General features: G+C 44.2%; 1 protein-coding gene across 2 annotated transcripts in view; it reads left to right on the top strand.

The window, feature by feature from the left end:
* Positions 1-17,543, top strand: part of sfl (N-deacetylase and N-sulfotransferase sfl) — a 179,553-nt gene that overhangs the window by 114,597 nt on the left and 47,413 nt on the right. The gene's annotated exons all lie outside the window — the stretch shown is intronic.

Raw genomic sequence — 17,543 nt, 5'->3', positions numbered from 1 at the left:
TTGTTTATTATTAGTATTGTTCTTCCGACGTCTGATTTCTTTTTAAAAAATGCGTTTCTAAAGTGCATAAACTTTTGGGATTGACTGTATAACCAATACATCCTTAAAAGTCATCCAGTGTGCATAAAAAAATAAAATTCCTATCTCGATTTCATTTTTCATTCTTTGGAAAGGAAGTCTGCCAGAATTAAAAGAATTGTTATATGCTGAAATCTCAATAGTACCAAAATATTTTCGTGTACCACTGGCAATTATGTGAGCATTCTTGGCCAAAATACGGAATACATCGCGGAGGTACGAAGTAATGGAGCAAAATGCCCGGCATTTGGCATCGTGTCAGCGGCGGTCGAATTCTGAATCCGAGCCTCTGAGTTCGTTATTAGTCGCAGCGTCTGTTGAAAATCAATGAATTAGTCAGAACTATAAATTCAAGTAATATAAAAAATATAGTGTTTGCACGTTTAACAGTCCGCGACTCGTTACAGGGAGAGACGCGCGTTACGAGAGTGGGATGAATAGCCGCGGATGAAAAGGGGAGTGTCGGGTTGGCTTGCTTAGGTAAACGCGTCGAATGAACACATCCCGCGCTTTTTCGTGTAGCTTCTTTACGAGTGCCACGTTTTATTACAGTCGGATGTTAAATTTCCTGCAGCTCGAAACTCATTGCCTATATCTTTTCTGTTGGAAACCATTAAGTCCGACCGATAAAAAGTACAAACATTCTTGTCTCTGATTTCGTCGAAAATACACGTTTCCATTTTTACCGAATAAATCATGCTCAAAACGAAAAAACGAGATCTTAAAATAGTACGGGGCACTCTCGAAAAACAGAAGTGCATCTCCCGTTTGAAGAAATCGAGATCCGCGGGGGCGAGCCGGATATCCGGCTCCGAGGTATCTCTCAGCTTTGGCGGTGCGCCGGGAGTACGAGAAGAGGTACGGAGCGGTGAAGAGCGAAGCGAAAAGACGTTCTTTATCAGTCGTTCGATAGGAGACAAAGAAACGTGGAAGCTAGAATGGAGGAGAAAGGAGACTTTCTGGCAAGCTGGTCTATTTAAAAGCATTACGATGCCGACGGTCGGGTTACTGTGTCCACGGTTAAGTAACCGGTGATGTAACGATGCAATTCAACCTCCCTCGGTAGCGGAAAGGGGGGAACCAGAAGAGAAAGAGACCGTGATCGCTTCGTGAACACGGAGGGGAGGCATAGTGGGAGGCTGTGCAGTGTCCATTCGACGAAACTACCGGGGGAGCTGTTTCTCTAACGCGTCGTTGCACCCAGAGGAGACACAGCTGCGACGACAATGCGACGACAATCTGCACTCGACCTCTCGAGGTGCACGAAGAAGACGTCCCTCGTTAGTCCCACTCCGATTGGATTTGCGACCACACGCCATTGATACCGTGCGCAGTCTATCCTGAATTACACCGTCGGCCACTTAAACTACAAACGGACCTATCGATCTCGTTCGATGGTTTAAACGTAGACACGCGATTCGATTCTCAGCCTTTTCATGGCCGGGCCATGCGTTAACGAGGCCAGCGGAGAAGCACACGTGGGTGTCGACTTCAGCGAACGTGACTAAAAACCATAACCGTCTTCTCTCGAGTTGACTACGATCCTCGTCGGGGGTTCGGTTTATTCGGAAACTGGCACGTTTATCGACTTCGCGTTGTCGGTTGTAAATACGTGTCCACCGGTCGTTAAACCGATTTTGTCTGCAACACGCGCGTTTAATTCGATCAGAGGAGAAACGCGACGCGAAGCGACGGTGCGAAGCGCGCGAAAAACCGATCACCGGCATAGTTTAAAACCATCGATCTTTCGCTCTGCCTTCGCGGTTGATTGATTAACGGACTATTCATAGCCCGTTTTATATGCCTTCTATTCCTCGTGCACGCGTGCCGCGACCGCGTTACGAAGCGTATCCATCAAAGCGGTTCATTTCAACCGAGATGAAGAGAAACAGAAACGGAGACAGGAGAGGGAGAAGCATTCATGAAGTCCTCCTACGCGAGTGTATAGCCTTTGTGCCGCGTAAACGAGCGTTATCTTTGGTTATTGATTCGCAACCACCACCGGTCTCGATGCTTCGGGCTTCTTTCAACCTCCCCGTTTTAATAAAACCGTCGATCGAACTTATCCGACTCGCTTGTATCGCTCGCTCGAGATTATTTGTAATTCAGATCGTTCCGTCGGCCCTGTTTTAATTGTTTAAAGAATCGTACGAGCCGGGCCTGTTCGAATTCGCTCCAGATCAGGATTTATCACCTTTCGCTCGGAGCCCGTGTCGCGTCGACCGGACTAAATGAAATGAAAAAGTCTTGGGTCGCGTGGGCTTCGAAGGGGAGATATTGGATTATTACAGGTCCGAGGCTCGTGCTCGCAGATTAGCGTCGTAAATCTCGGCGCGAGAGGAGAGGTTACCGCATAGAAAAATTTACCTTAAGGGGTGGGACATATATTTATTACTGGGACCGGACCAGAGCTAGTTATCCTAATACCGTCGTAAATCCGCCGATGCAAAACTTCCCGTTGCGGTGCTCGCGTAAATAACGCGTGAAATACACCTCGGTAACGAGCTGGATGCTTTACCAGGCTGATTAGCAAACCCGTTTACCCTGCTCCTCCCTCTTCCCCTCCTCCTCCTCCACCTCGAGGAGGCGAAAATTCGCGCGAAGGGAGAGCCGTGAACAATGTTTGTCGCGGATGTCGAAACGCGAGAATCCTCTTCGTCTACTAGACGAACTTCCAGTCAGACAATAGTTTCGCGGGGATGGTATGCAAATAACGCTGGTTTCGGGAACGCTCATCGAGCGTGTCAGTTTCATAATTTCGTGGGGAACTCGAGCCGCGGCCTTTGACCGAGAATCTTGGTCTCGAGGCGCTCGAACGTCTTCCTCAACGCGTGCCACTCTCCCGTATTCCCCGACTAGGTTTAACGTCCTTTGTGCCTCCCACCGGGACAAATCTAATCCCGTCTACCACCGGAGGAAGTTTTAATTGCACGCGTGGAGAGAGCGTTTAAATTCTTAGGCGGAGTGATCATCGCCGACACCCACCACCCCCTCCGACCCCTCGCTCCGCTCGAGACTCCAACACCGCAAATGGAAATTACCGGGCGGACGACTTTGTTCCCGTTTCGGAGCGTTCTCCAGGATTCTCCGCGTTCTTGGTTGATGTTTGTTTCAGCATCGGTTGCAGATAAGAGCACGATAACGAGTTACCCTCAACATATTCTTTCACAATATTCTTCGAGAGGCTGTGTTATTTATTTCAAAGAATGCCCATTTTCATGCACTTATAGTATCGGTTAGAGAAATGCATTTTAGTTGAACTTATCCTCTCAGTTGGTCTGTTGTAATATGCATGCGGCTTTGTATGTTTCATATACTTTTATGCATTATATTCACCGCGCATTCAGTTTTTCTATAAATACTTGAAATCCACAGTCGTGTAATAAGAAAAAACTTGACTGGTCAGCAACGACTTACGAAGTAATTCTTTCTGAAGAAAATAGCCGAAGCCCGGTGCGTTTAACGAGGGTTTGCATATTTTCCTGGAGAAAAACTTCCCTTTCATTCTAATTATTCTTCCCATTAAATCGTACCTATTAAGCACGTTCGCGAAGGGCAGAATTAATTCTTGCTGAACCATTTAACTTGGCCCCTCCGTCCATAAAAGAAAAAGAGACCCAGTTTCTCGGATCGGGCAGCCGGCGTGCAAGATGAGAACCTTTTCAACGCAGCCTGTTTTGTTCGGAATAAAGAGGCCACCTTCGTATTTATAGCCTACCATGGCTTACCACGGCAACCCCTCAAGTCTTCGATCACACGCCTCCTAGAATCCTAATCGATTCTCCTTTCAACCCTTTCCGCCAAAAAAAAGTTCTGCGTGCACATGCTGTCGTAACCAGTATAATAAAAATTAATACAATATTTCATGTAATAATTCATATAAGATTTGATGCAATGTTTCATATAGTGGCTGACACGATAATTCATATAAAAATTCCTATATTGATCGACACGATGTAATAATGGCTTTGTAACGTACATGTAGGTGTCGGGAAATAGTGTCGTTCGCACAGAAGAGAAGTCTTAAAGCTACTCGAGGTCGAGAAGTCGTTTCTTTCTGTCGCGTATCGAAGCATTCTTATCCCGGATTCTTTCGAGCGGATCGAATAAAGCGACGAACGTGGGCGGAGAACCGTCTTTTTCCTGTGCTTTTTGGACCGTGTCAGTGGGTCACTTTTCCGCGTTACTCTTGCCCCTGAACCCGTACAAGAGTACACGTGACCCGTTTCTTTCTAACCGCGCGTAACACGACTCCTGGCAGGCGTCCAGCTCGATTAACGCGTAAGTCACGAATTGATACCCGGGACCTTCGACGCTTCCCTAGAGAACCATCCCAACTCTCCTCGGAGACGTGATTTACCGCGTCGTGCCACAGATTAAACGTTCACTGTATCGATGCAGTGCACGCTCCCTCAGTCTGAGATATTGCTTGTCCAGCCCCCTAGTTTTGATTGTTAATCCTTTGAATCGTTTATATTAGGATCGAAGAAAGTAAAGCAATCCTCAAATCTTTTTCTTAACGTCGATTCGTATTTATGTTGGATAGCAAATATCTAAAATCGATATTTGTACATCGTGTGTACAGAACTTGTGATGTTTGTCGACTTGATTGACTCACCGATCAGATAATAATTCCGATACGACTTTCGATCACCGAGCCCAAATTCGTCTATCTATCTTAAAGATTCGAAACGTGGCTTGATAGAACATGATGGGACAATTTACGATCGCGAATTTTAGTTTTATGTCGAACACGAAATAGCCAATCGGAGATAGCTTAAATACGAAGGTCGAATCAGATCTGTACGTAAGTCAGAAATGGAGGCAGCCAGGTTGCTTGTAATCCTGCGAGGATGGACCCGAAGTCGTTGGGATGTGATTCACGCGGTGTGACGTGATCGGATTAAACATAACGGTTCCAGCAACGGCAATAATACAACCAGAAGTTACATCCTGGCCTGGCTGCTAGTCCGACTGTTATCTGCTTCACTTCCTAGACATTGCCGATATCTCCCCGAGGATTATCCTATGCAATACATAAAGCTTGATCAGAGTGAACTTCTCGGACGTTGATGGCTAAACCTCGGTTTCATTCACCTCTCACATAATGTTCGGTCCATTCTCATTCACAAATATGTTAGGGTAGGTCTTTTGTCGCGGAAAAATGTTAGAATCAGTGGAATAAAATATCGTATAATCGTTTCCAAGTTTGGTATTAAAGAATCTCAAGATTTATTTCATATAATCGATAAATCATTTTCAACAAATGTTGTAACAATAGCTTTTGACACTTTTTTTGTAACCATCGGATAGGACACAAATTCGTGATACACGGGAATTGTATAAATTGACGTTGGGGATGCGTCGGTTTGATTGATCGCATTAGTTCGTCAAAACGCGACAAGAGCGTGAAAAAGGCAAATATATGGAACGATGTACGCGATCGAGCCGATTAATCCGCGCGTCGAGCGAGCAGCTCCACGCGATTTTACCGATGACAACGCGTCTGACCGCGTGGAAACCCATTCTCTCGATTTTCGACTCATTACGCATCGACTTTCGCGAGATCGTAATTAACGATAATTAGCGAAACGTTCTCCAGGTCTCTCTAATCGACGTCGAACGATTTTATATCCAAAATCGTGGGTAGACACTCGCACGGGAATGGGAACGATCATCCCCCGTGCAAGTTTTAATAGAAGATCCGTGAAAATCGATCCCACGGGTGTACGCGCCATTAACGGGACGCCGTGAGCTCTTGGAGGGTCGGTAGTCGCGAACGTGTCGCGTTAACGAGACATCGATAGGCGACCGACTCAGGCGGTCCGTTAACACGCAATTAATACGACCTCGGAACCGCCTATGGAATCGATCACGCGGTTCGCCAATCGCAATACGTTCCTTAACTCTTTCGAGTCTTAATCATAATTTCTACGAAATCATCATGAATCATAAAAATGATTCAACCATTGTAACTCGTTTCTGTAATTATTTTTCAATAATTAACAATCACTACAGCACAGGTTTTATAGAGAAATTAAACGCAGGGCTTCAGAAATGGAATTTGTACGTATCATCCTCAAAATCTGATTTTTTAAATTGATATATCAAACGCATAGAAATGCGGAGTCCGTTCCACGCGTGGAAACCTGTAGCACATATTTCACTCCCCGAAAACCAGGCCTAGGAATGTTAGGTCTGTACCCGCGGTCTGCGGGATCGATCAACCGTTACTTTATCACGGCGAAACGTGTGCGCGATGCTTTATCATCGCGCCGCATTATGGTGATACGTCAGCGCGCGGTTTTGCCAGCATCAATTGCCATTGAAATCGTCGTGGATCGCGCCGCAGCCCCCGGATCGCTGTCCGCTGCTGATGACGGTGAAAAGCTGAAAGCTGACTGGATCTTCCAATCGATTTGATGTTACACGCATCGAATATCGACGTGACACTGGAATTGATAAGATTCGAGCATCACCTGATCGTGATTGAAAAATCTGATTGGCAGTAGAGAATGTTAAAACCATTGATAAGAATTTGACGAACGGCTACTGTCTACACGTGAAATCATCTAATGAATTTCAAAAGGCATGTTCTTCTCGTTTAAACAATTTTTATAAAATCCTCTGATGGCGAGAGTCGTTGGATAAATTCGCTGGGACGTACGCGTTAGCGATCGTTTTGAGGATGGAACTACAAGTTGGAGAAATATATGAAAGAAGAGAGGAAACGGCGCACAATGGGGAAAAGGAGAATGCATCTTTTATTTGGAAGCGGGCGCGTGTCAAGGCTAGCTGGCTCTTATCCCCCGATTGTTGTACGCGTCCGCACGACGACAAAGCGTCCGAGAGTTTTGTTTCCTGGTGGAGTCGCAACAGAGGAAACATCGCGCGTTACAGCGAATGTGCGACGTGTCCTCTGCATAAAGGACGCGTGCAAATTAGCCAGGCTACTACCTATTACCCACATCCATCCGCGAATTTTCCCTTCTTTTCAGACGACAACGCTTCCGAAAGTTTCTCGTCATTCCATACAATTTACATGTTTTATTTCAATTATCCGTTCTCCATCGATTCACCTTGGATTTTCCTCGATCGTGCGATCTGTTCCATGGGACGCTCGCGTGCGAAGAGCGTAATTCGTTTATTGAAATCCACGCGATAGAGAATCGAGTTATCGAATGAATATTCCACGCCTGGAAACTGCGGGCGTTACAGTATCTTCGCGTTATTGTTTAAAATACCAGAAGAGACCTAAAGCTTTCACCGCTATATATCCCTTTTCCAACAAATTTCTTTCCTTCCTATTCAATTGTTTCTTTTTTTCGTTTTCCGATAACCGCCCGATCGAGTTTGCGAGCGGTTTGGAGAAAAAAATATTCAGCAAACGGTTTTCGGTTTTGCCTGAGTTGAAACACGTGTAACGATAGGCACGGAGCGTTTCAACTTGATACTTGAATACGATCGACCGCCGGCTAATTACCTTAATCGAAATTCACTGATCCCTGCGTGGCCGGGTTTCAAAGTTTTATTTCGTATAAACGTGTTTCCAGTACAGAACGTTGTCGATTGGCTAGGTACGATTGTAATTACCGTTCGTCGAACGAATTCCCACCCAGACCTAATAGGATTTTATTGAATCGGAACCGTTCGCGTTTTCATTTTTCTTCCTGACCCTCTTTCTCCTTTTTTTCGCCCTCCTATATGTTTTTCACTGACCCTCTTTTCATTATTTTTCTCCTTGTTTTTCATTCGCGTCTCTTTTTCCAAACTCCTCTCGGTGTATACTCGCAAATATTTACACAGCTCGCTGAACCGAAGCGGGCAAATGGAGGCGATCCTGCGTTTAATAATGCCACGTGAAAATGCGTCGTCATAACGGGTACTTCGATAGGTCGCAACCTCTGATCTTCTCCCGAACAAACACACCCCATGACCCGGAGACGTGAAAATGAAGCTTCCCTCAACCCTTCTAAACATAAATGTATCTCTCATTCAAGAATAATATTCTACCAGTTTTTCATTTTTAAGATAAACAATTTCCAAATTGTTTCACGATCACGAGGGTTTCGTATAAAAATATTTGGGATTGTACATTTATTTAAAAAATTGTAAGGGTCCGAACGTGAAATAATAATTAACGGGCTCTGGAGAATCGCACAGCCGTAAAATTGCTGTTGAATCTTCAATGCGTTTATAAATATGGGTATGCACATGTACATACATGTAAAATGCGATGTTTTGGCATCGTGAATGTTTAAATGCAATCATCGTGCATCGATTTCGAGTTCGGATATATACAAAAGCCGCGAACAAATAGAATTTTCGAAGATGTATGAACATGCAAATCATAGCTGTGATTGTTGTTCGATTGCACGTCGGTTTATCAAAAATTAACCGACGTTCGTTGCCCGTGTTTGTCATCTTTCGTGGGTAAATTTTTGCATAAAACAAACGGCCACGCTCGATGGAAATAGCCCCATAAATCGTGATTTAATATTTATACTTAAATTGCTCAGCCACCGGTTTTCTAGCTATAATTCTCGTCGCGTGGCTAAATTATACTATCGTCGGAAACAGTCCTATAAATCATCTTTCAAAAATTACTGTTGCGCTTACGAGCTTTTGAATTTTTCATCTCGCAAGGGATAGATCATTAAAAACGTTTCGTTCCGAATCTAATTTTTATCAGATTTTTAAATTACTGATAGCTCGCGAGTACATCGGCGAGAGTCGCCCGATTTTTCCGACGTCGTTTTATATTTACTCCCTTCCGTTCCTCATTTAGTACCTTGATACGCTCGTCATCGTTTCGCAAGCCGTGAGATCCTGTCTCGACGCCCGTGATTCGCCCCAAAGAAAAAATGTCGAAACTCGCGCTAATCGGGAAGAAAGAGAGAGAGAGAGAGAGAGAGAGAGAGAGAGTTTTGTAATTAATTCTTAACGATCGCTAATTAAATTTCAAACTGTCGACCGTCCGCGAGGTATTTGAAAATGTTTTTCAATTAAGTTTTAAGGGTGTCTCTGTTCAACCCCTTTCGTTGAGACTCGGCGAGACGACTTTTTAATTAAATTTTATGGGCTACTTTCTACAGCGCTCGGCGAACCGAACGTTTTATTCAAAACTCGGTTTAGGTTTGCGCGACAATTTTTCATTAACACGATTTCCATTTGGTTGGATTATAATGAAGTCTCGTTGACATCACTGAAAATTGTTGAATTGATCAATGTAAAACATCGAATCCTTTCGCTGAAATGAGAGAACGATGGACAGGCTGAAACCATAAACTTGGTGGGAGACGAAGAAACTTGAGTTGTACTGGATGTGTAGACAGAAGAAATGTTGGAAAGGCGCGTGGAGGCCGCGGGACAAAGTAAAGCGAACTGGGATATGGCGAGCTAGGGAACTGTCCGTCATCCGAGAATCGAACTTTGGCTCGACGACCCCGAATGGCTTCCAGGATCCCTTACAACGCCGATCCGATCCTTTTTTACGACCCGGATTCGGATCGTGTTGCGCTCCTCAAGGGACGAGCCGACCCAAAAGTTCGATTGTTCGCCTTCCGCAATTGCCAACTAGACATCTTTTTCTAAAAAAAAAAGCTCTTTTAAAAATCTTGCTTCAGGGAACCGAGCGAATTCAGAGTTCCTTTGTACTAATTAGAATCCCATCGTTGTCGGATTAATTATTAAGTTTCGGGAAAGCGTAATTGATAATGGATAGTTAAGCCTGTTTTGATGAAGGCTACAGGATGCGCGTTAATTATGGTTGTAAGCTGAAATTGCGATGATATCGAAGGCCCTGGGACGCTGTTAACTCTCGCCTGGACCTAGCGCGCTAATTCGATGTTAACATCTGTCACGAAACTCGTTCGAATTGCTGCCTAGATTTGTATAATATAGATGCATTTTTATGTAGATTTAAACGCATTATTCAGCGATGTTAATGGAAGATTAATTTATTAGATCCCGATAATATCCAGCTTCCAAAGGATTGTAATTAGAGTACTTCATTCAGTTTAGTTACGACCCGTGAAAATAGTATTTGAAAAGCGAGGCGAGCGTACCTGACGACGTTCCTTGGTCATAATTAAGCAAAGCGCTGATCGGATTGATTAACAATTTATCGTTCACTCTCTAACGTGTTTAAATCCTCCAGAGTTTCCGATGGATACGATCCAGCGCCAGGAGGAAGTTAATAATGCGAATCAAATAAGGTGAAAATTAATAATCGGGCCACGATGGAATATCGAATTATCAGTAAAATCTTGAAACTATTATTTCAAGTCTATTAGAGTTGTAAAGAAATCTTATTGAGCAAAACATAGTGGCTGCGTTCAGAACATACGTAATAAAATGTGCAACTTTTTGAGTCTGAGTTGCTATGATTATTTCCGCTTGTTAAATCGAGAGTAAATTTGCTTTATTAATAGGAAAATCGTTATTCTCACAATTAGACAACGAACAGATTGACTTACTACTTTTCCGCGAGCAGCGAGCCTCGACTTGAGGCGCGCAGGCTTACGGTCTAATAAGCCCGAGGACAAAAACGCTTGACGAAAGCGCGGGTGAAAACCAGGGCGACAGATAGCGTGAAATAGCCGGCGCGCGTTTTTCACTTCCGCGCGTGTTCGCGGGCATTCGAGCGATTAACGCCGGGAGTCGCGACGCGGACGCGCGAGTGGCGCACACGCGCCGGTAGTTAGGGCAGACCTGCGTCGTCATCGTCGTGCACTCGACTTAATGATGACGCGGTGAACGACGCTCTTTGAAGCGGTCCGACTCGCGTAACTGGTCATGAGACCGTAATTGCGGATAGCACTCGTACACGGAAAAACTCGTCGAGGAGCGTTTAAGGGAGTGGGCAGACGAGGTTCCTCTTCGAATGCCTCGAGTGTCTTCCCGGCCGAGTTCCTCGAGGAGCAGCGAATTTCGAGACACCGCGCGCAGGTCCCCCGCGCGCGACGACGTTTAATTAATGGCTCGTCGCGACGACGCGCGTCTCCTCCAGCTTCCACCTTCGCATTGAACTTCGTATTACAAAAATTATCCCAGCAATTTAACCCTGGAACTGAAAGAACTATCAAAACGACTATTCAATGGAAAAATGTTCGTGTATGATTAATAACACGCCACTTCGTAAGTATACGATTTTGACAGAATTTTTTCATAAGAATTATGATTAACAACACGAAGAACATTTTTCGTGTTATTAATTCGTTGAATCTGGGACGAAGAACGAAGTTCATCTTCCTTTCTTATTCGCTGAAATCATGGAAAAACTGTCCGTTTTCGCGACAGGCTTATTTACAATCCGACCACGAAGTCTCTTCTTCTCCCGTTTCTTTGGACCAGAGCTTATCAGGAATGGATTTTTGTATTATTACTCTCGCCGTCTCGGTGGCATCCACTCGGAATACGAGTTTATTTGCGCGAGATTTCACCAGGACTTTCCATTCCTTCGGTATTTTCCTCCCTTTTTTCAATTTTTCCCGCAACACTTATAACAATTGAAACTCTTCACAATGTGGAGAAACATTCACATACGGTTTGCTTCTTGTAAGTCTCTAATTGTATTTTTGAATCTAATCAGTAGATTTTATACATAATACATGAAATAATGGGCACGATTTATAAATATGTATGCGATATCAAATACGAAATGTAAATTATGATTAACGATTTGATTTTGCATTTCATTTTCTAAATTGATATTAGTAAAGTTTTATTTTGTATGAAAATCTAATCAGTATTATGAAAAAGGGTTTATTTAAATCGCTGAATAGGATAAGGAGAGTTTTCCTATCGTTCATCTGCGACCATTAAGCTAATAAGACCGGACAAATGCGTTCTGGATGGTGGCCGATATTTTCATTACCGGGATAGAACGGGAAGCATATATTAGGCGAGGAACATGACAGTGAGATTATCCTAGATAATTACAGACATTATGAAGTTATTATATCAGAAGTATTACCGTGGAATTGTAGGTTATAGCGTGGCGCGTGCATCATCCGCAGGCCGAAGTGAACCCTTAAAATACTTGGAACGCCCCACTCCAGAACGACACAGATTCCCATCTATTAAAAGATGATCACAAAAATTGATTCATTTATTCCGAAGAAACTAATCACTGGACTGCATATTTGATGCTTTTATAGTAAACGTGTATCTGCAGAAAATATTAAGAATGCTTGCGTTGAATGGTAAAAGAAATGTATATTTAAAATGTATTTTTTTTAATCGATACTGTAAATGTTTAATTTCACAAAAATCCGCAGTCCACTAATCATTGATTGGTTAAAGGAGAACATTAGCAAAAACTATTCTAACAGGAAAATCGAAGGAAAGTTTTTTAATAAACTCCGCGAACGGTTTCATTATCCTCGTTTATCGCACGCGGTGTCCGCCCCCGCAGTTCGGTTTACATCGCAATTTGGAGGGTTGGCGCGTTTGTGGCCGGGCGGAATTTCACAGTCATATTTTTGGCCCCGGCCGCAGCCCCAGTTCCGATCTATCACCGGCCATAGTCATTTCATAGCGGTTCCGCAGACGGGGACTGATAGCCGCGCCGTTTTATTGGCGTCGCGACGCGCCTCTTTACGACAACGTCCCGCGGAATTGTACGACGCAATTCGCCCCGTTTGTAGCTTTACGAGGACTCGTGTTAATGGTGTTTAGATTCCCTCAAGATGTTCAAACGTAATTTCATTAGAAGGCGTTCGCGTCTCTTGATTCGGGGTCTAAAGATTTTATGAATAGCGTGAGAATCGAACGGCTTTTCCCAAATGAATGCTCGAAGCTTGGATTCACTGGGAAAATGCGTGAACTGTGAGTAGTCGACGAATTTAGTAGGGAACGATGTACTCACGGTGTCATCACATCTTCCAATTCGTCGGTCAACGATCCTACTGGTCGAGAATTGAGGACTGCTTTGAGGAAGCGACCACTCTGATCGCTCAAGTCGAAGCAGTCCTTAATTCTTGACCACTCGGATCGTTGACCGACGAATTGGAAGATGTGCTGACACCAGGACACTTCCTGATCGGGTCTGTGCTGAATGCAGCACCTGAGGCCACGCTAGACGTCTCTACGTCAAGGCTCACTCGATAGTACTTTATAAAGCAGCGATTGCAGCAGTTTTGAAAACTCTGATCCACGCAGTACCTACAGAGGCTTCAAGCCGTGTCAAAGTGGCATCACAACCAACAACATCAAGGTAGACTCAATAGTCCTGATTACAGACGAGAGACTTCCTCCTGGGAAATGGCCATTAGCTCGGATATTGGAATTACATCCCGGAAAGGACGGCCGAACAAGGGTGGTGACCTTGAAGACAGTGACCATGACTTTGATACGACTAATTGTGAAGCTCCCACTGCTGTCTGTCATGACAGACGACGCAGCCTACGATATATAATCAGCAATGGAGTTCCCACTTGTGGAATTCTCGTTCACGTTTAATATAATCGTCGAATAGACCACGCGCGCGATAAGTACTATCGTTTTGATCGATTGATCACTAATCAGCACGGAGATCACGCGTTAGTGAACTTGTAGTTCGACTCAGTGTGACGGCCACGTGCAAGATCGCCAAATTGACGACGTGGCAACTCGATCGCCATTGTTCACGCTGTCCGTTAAGACCACGATCTTTATTGTAGTTCAACGTCACTTGTGCATTGTAAAACTTTAACAACGAGCTACTTGAGCTCAGCAATAAATGTGTAATCGTCCCAGACTGCGTACTGATTCATTTACCTATCCCGTCCCCGTCCATCCCGGAGGCTCGCGGAAAGCCCAAAAATCCGCAACACATGGTATTTATTGAAAGGGATAGAGTGTAATTTTCATACCTGAAACGAACGCGTTGCAATCGCTGCGTTGCATATTACATTTTCATCTGGCGCAGCGCAACGTAATCACATTTAGCCGTATCGCTGCATTTTCTTGTGTAAAATGAGACATTACGCGAGTTTGCTACACAAACGAAACTAATATTTAGATCGGAAGATAGGTGAACGTGTCTGTGCGCGTGCACGAGTGCACCGCTTCGAAGTTCAGGATTTTATTTTCTGATTAAATTCCGCGTCTGCAGTAGGATTACTCGCAGTGAAAAAAGGAAGTACTGCATATTTCATGCGTTAATTTATTTCAAAATGCAACGCGCGAAGAGAAACAAAAATGGAAATCCAATATGCAGATTAAAATAAGCACTCGTTCTTCATTTGATCATGTTCATTAAATAATTGTAATGTTCATTTTCTCCTGAATCAACATCCTAATTAAAATCTCAATCGCAGCGAAGATAAAGTCGAAAATAATTGTCACGAGTTCAGCCAAATTTTCAGAGTTTAATTGCGGTCGAAGTCCGGTTCGAAATTAGTTTTTTCCCGTAATTCGAGCAATCACGGGCGACCCACCGCATTTCCTTTGAAATTTCGCGAACATCGCGTGAATTATGGCCAGTTCGGAGCGGGCAATTATCGCCGTCGCGATACCTTTCTCGTTTTCGATGCTTGGGGTTGGTTTCCGAGTTTCAGGGGTTGAATTCGCTGAATTATCGGGAGGAGGACTTCGCTAACTAGAAAACAGTCCGGTTAATTTCGCGGGACTGTGATCTTGTAGAATATATCTCCTCTAATTTGAGAGACGAGATTAGTTTCTTTCCAATTTAAATAAAACGAAGCTTAAAATTGCAAAAACTTTGATATCATAAAAATATTATGGTTCTATTTTTCTGTTAATAACTACACTGACATTTCACGTAAAACAAATTCCAACCTCGGTACGTGCAATTTCAAACTTTCTTTACTACCTTTCCCAATCCGGATCCCACTGAAATTGAAATTTCTAACTACCAACCTAATTACGTACTACCGTATAGTAAATTTCCCGACTATTTCCTTCCGAGTGCAACGAGAATTTGTACAGTTTGAGTGCGTAAACTGGATCGCTTATGGAACGGTAGGATAGAATATTTACAATCGCTATGATAAAGCTCTCACGGACAGAACTCGGACAGATATTATAACGCAGAAGCCGCGTTACGATAGCGAGGACGGTGAATAAAGGGAGGCAGAGCGTAACAGAAACGGATTTAATTTCACGTCTATCGCGTGCAGGGCAAACGAATTGCACGCAGCCGGAATGTACGCGGTGCCGTTTTCCACTCCGCGTTCTCCAACCCCTCCGGTTTCCGGCTGCACCTGTGGGAGGGTTTACAATCCAGAGATCATCCCTTGCTCGACATGGGGTGGCAAACACTGGACAGGGTGTCGTTGTTGCTTGATTTGTGGAGAAAGGGAGTATACATGGACTTGCCAATAAAAAGAATTAAACTATCTGTGTACATTTATTCGAATAATGTCCAGTTACATTGTAATTGGAAATATAATTGAGTTCAATTTTCGTTTAATTATCCAATTTCATTGATAGATATTTCCAGCGTGTAAAAATATCTAAAGGCAGTTGCGATCTGCGGAGGGGTCGATTTCAGGGCTCTTTGTCTCGCGAAGAAAGAAACGGGAAAGCCCTAGCTCGCAGTCGGTGAGAAATAGCGGTGACAGCGGGAAATCGTTCGGAAATACTGTTTCCCTCCTCTGTATCCCATCGCGGAAAAACCGACCATTCCGTCAGACCAACAATTTGTCTGTTCATTCATAGCTGTCTCCTGCTCAAAATAATAAAATTTCTCTACGTACAAACGAAAAACATGGATGCACGCGTTTATTCCTTTGGGCCTGGATGGAACGAAGTTGGAAAAAAAATTGCTGAGACAAATATATCCATACATTTGGTAATCTGAATTATTCATCGCGTCGCGGTAATTCCGGGATCGCTTCCACCTCTTGGAACGTACGGGAGTCCGGGGGGCCGTGGTGCTTAATTCAAGAGACACGTTTTGGCTCCCCGAGTGGGTCGTTAGTCGGATGCATCACGTGCGCGGATTTAAAGGGCGGATCCGCACGTATAGGTGCGCTCTCTGCGAGCCCGGGGTTAGATTGTGCCGCGAGACAGAAAGAGGAAAGGGTTGGGGACTGCTCGATCGCCGCGAAATGATTACGCGAGCTTCCCTGATTATTCCTCCAAATGGAGCCATCTTTCTTCCGGTCCCTACAGCCTCGGCGGAGAGAGAGGGAGAGAGAGAGAGAGAGAGAGAGGAACGGGGCGGAAGGCGAAAACGTTCGTTTGTCTGGCTTGAGCGGAATCACGCGGATCCAATTTCATTCGGTGGAGACCCACGTTCGTTCGTCCTTCCACAAGCATATTTACAGGCACCTCGATGTACTTCAATGGCGTTTTAATCTTGCAAATGCATTCCGTACGCTGCTGGTACCTCTGCACATACACCCTCTCTCTCACACACATACACACTCACTCACTCACTTTCCTCCCTGCCATTTGCCTCGGATTTCCTCCTTTTTTTTAGTCGAGTTCATGCACGTACTTTTTCCGTCGAGAGCCATCCGTTGCCCGGTCGAAGTTGATTTGTATAGGGAAAAAGCGGTGTTTTTGGAAACGAAGCATCGCCCGAATAGACCCCGCCGATATTTGGCTGGATTCGATGCCAGGATTCATTCAGAGCCAAATCATTGCGTTAGTTTATTAAAAAGCAGTGATGTAGTGTTATCGCTAGACCGCAGATTTGTATGCACGAGAAAACGTTCGAAGTAATAACAATTTTCATGCCCTGCATTCTTTATATTTTCTACACAGCCGTTCTTCATTCTCCGAAGACGGTTCTTCATACGTTTTCTAATTAAATTCAACTGTCTTTCCGCTGGCTAAAGGCGTCAGTATTCCTCGCTCGTTGGGTCGTGTCCCGTGGGACGCACGAGGGGCGATATTCTTCTTGAACTATCTTGATTCTCATCCACACCCTCCGTTGGATCATTTTCAATTTATTTCCCAAGTCTTTTTTCTGCACGAATCGCTCCTCTGTCCTCCGGGGAGGAAGTTTAGAAGGGAACCCGCTTTGGAACGGTACAGAGATAGGAACCCCCAGTACACAAAGAACTGCGCGGGGGGTTGATTAATGGACTTCTTGCCGCGACCGGTGTACGAACGACGGGAAAAAATTAGAACGAAGAAGGGGGTCGCAGAATCGCAATGGCAAGTGTGATCGATTAATTGGACTTGTCGAGCATCCGTGATCATCCGCTTGTCGCTGCCGTTGTTTAATCGTTTTTTGACAACAGATCGATACTGTCGAGTCGCGTCCGATTTTTGCATCCCCTGCTTTATTACTCCGAAAGACGATTTAATGGATCGTGGAACTCACTTTCTGTTGATTATTAATGTTAAACTGCAATATCTGAAATGCTTAGAAATCTGTTATGCGTGAAAAGAAATATAATATATTAAAAACTTTGTTAAACTCTGTCTTGCGAAATTCAAAAGTTAACTGCGAGTGGCATGAGCGGAAGCAATTAAGGATGTATTGGCTATATAGTCAATCCCAA

The sequence above is a fragment of the Ceratina calcarata genome, unplaced genomic scaffold (assembly GCF_001652005.2).
Source record: "Ceratina calcarata isolate Rehan_Ccalc_2016 unplaced genomic scaffold, ASM165200v1 scaffold25, whole genome shotgun sequence".
Taxonomy (NCBI): Eukaryota; Metazoa; Arthropoda; class Insecta; order Hymenoptera; family Apidae; genus Ceratina; species Ceratina calcarata.
The sequence above is the reverse complement of the archived record's forward strand: the minus strand, read 5'-3'. Positions and strand labels throughout refer to the sequence as shown.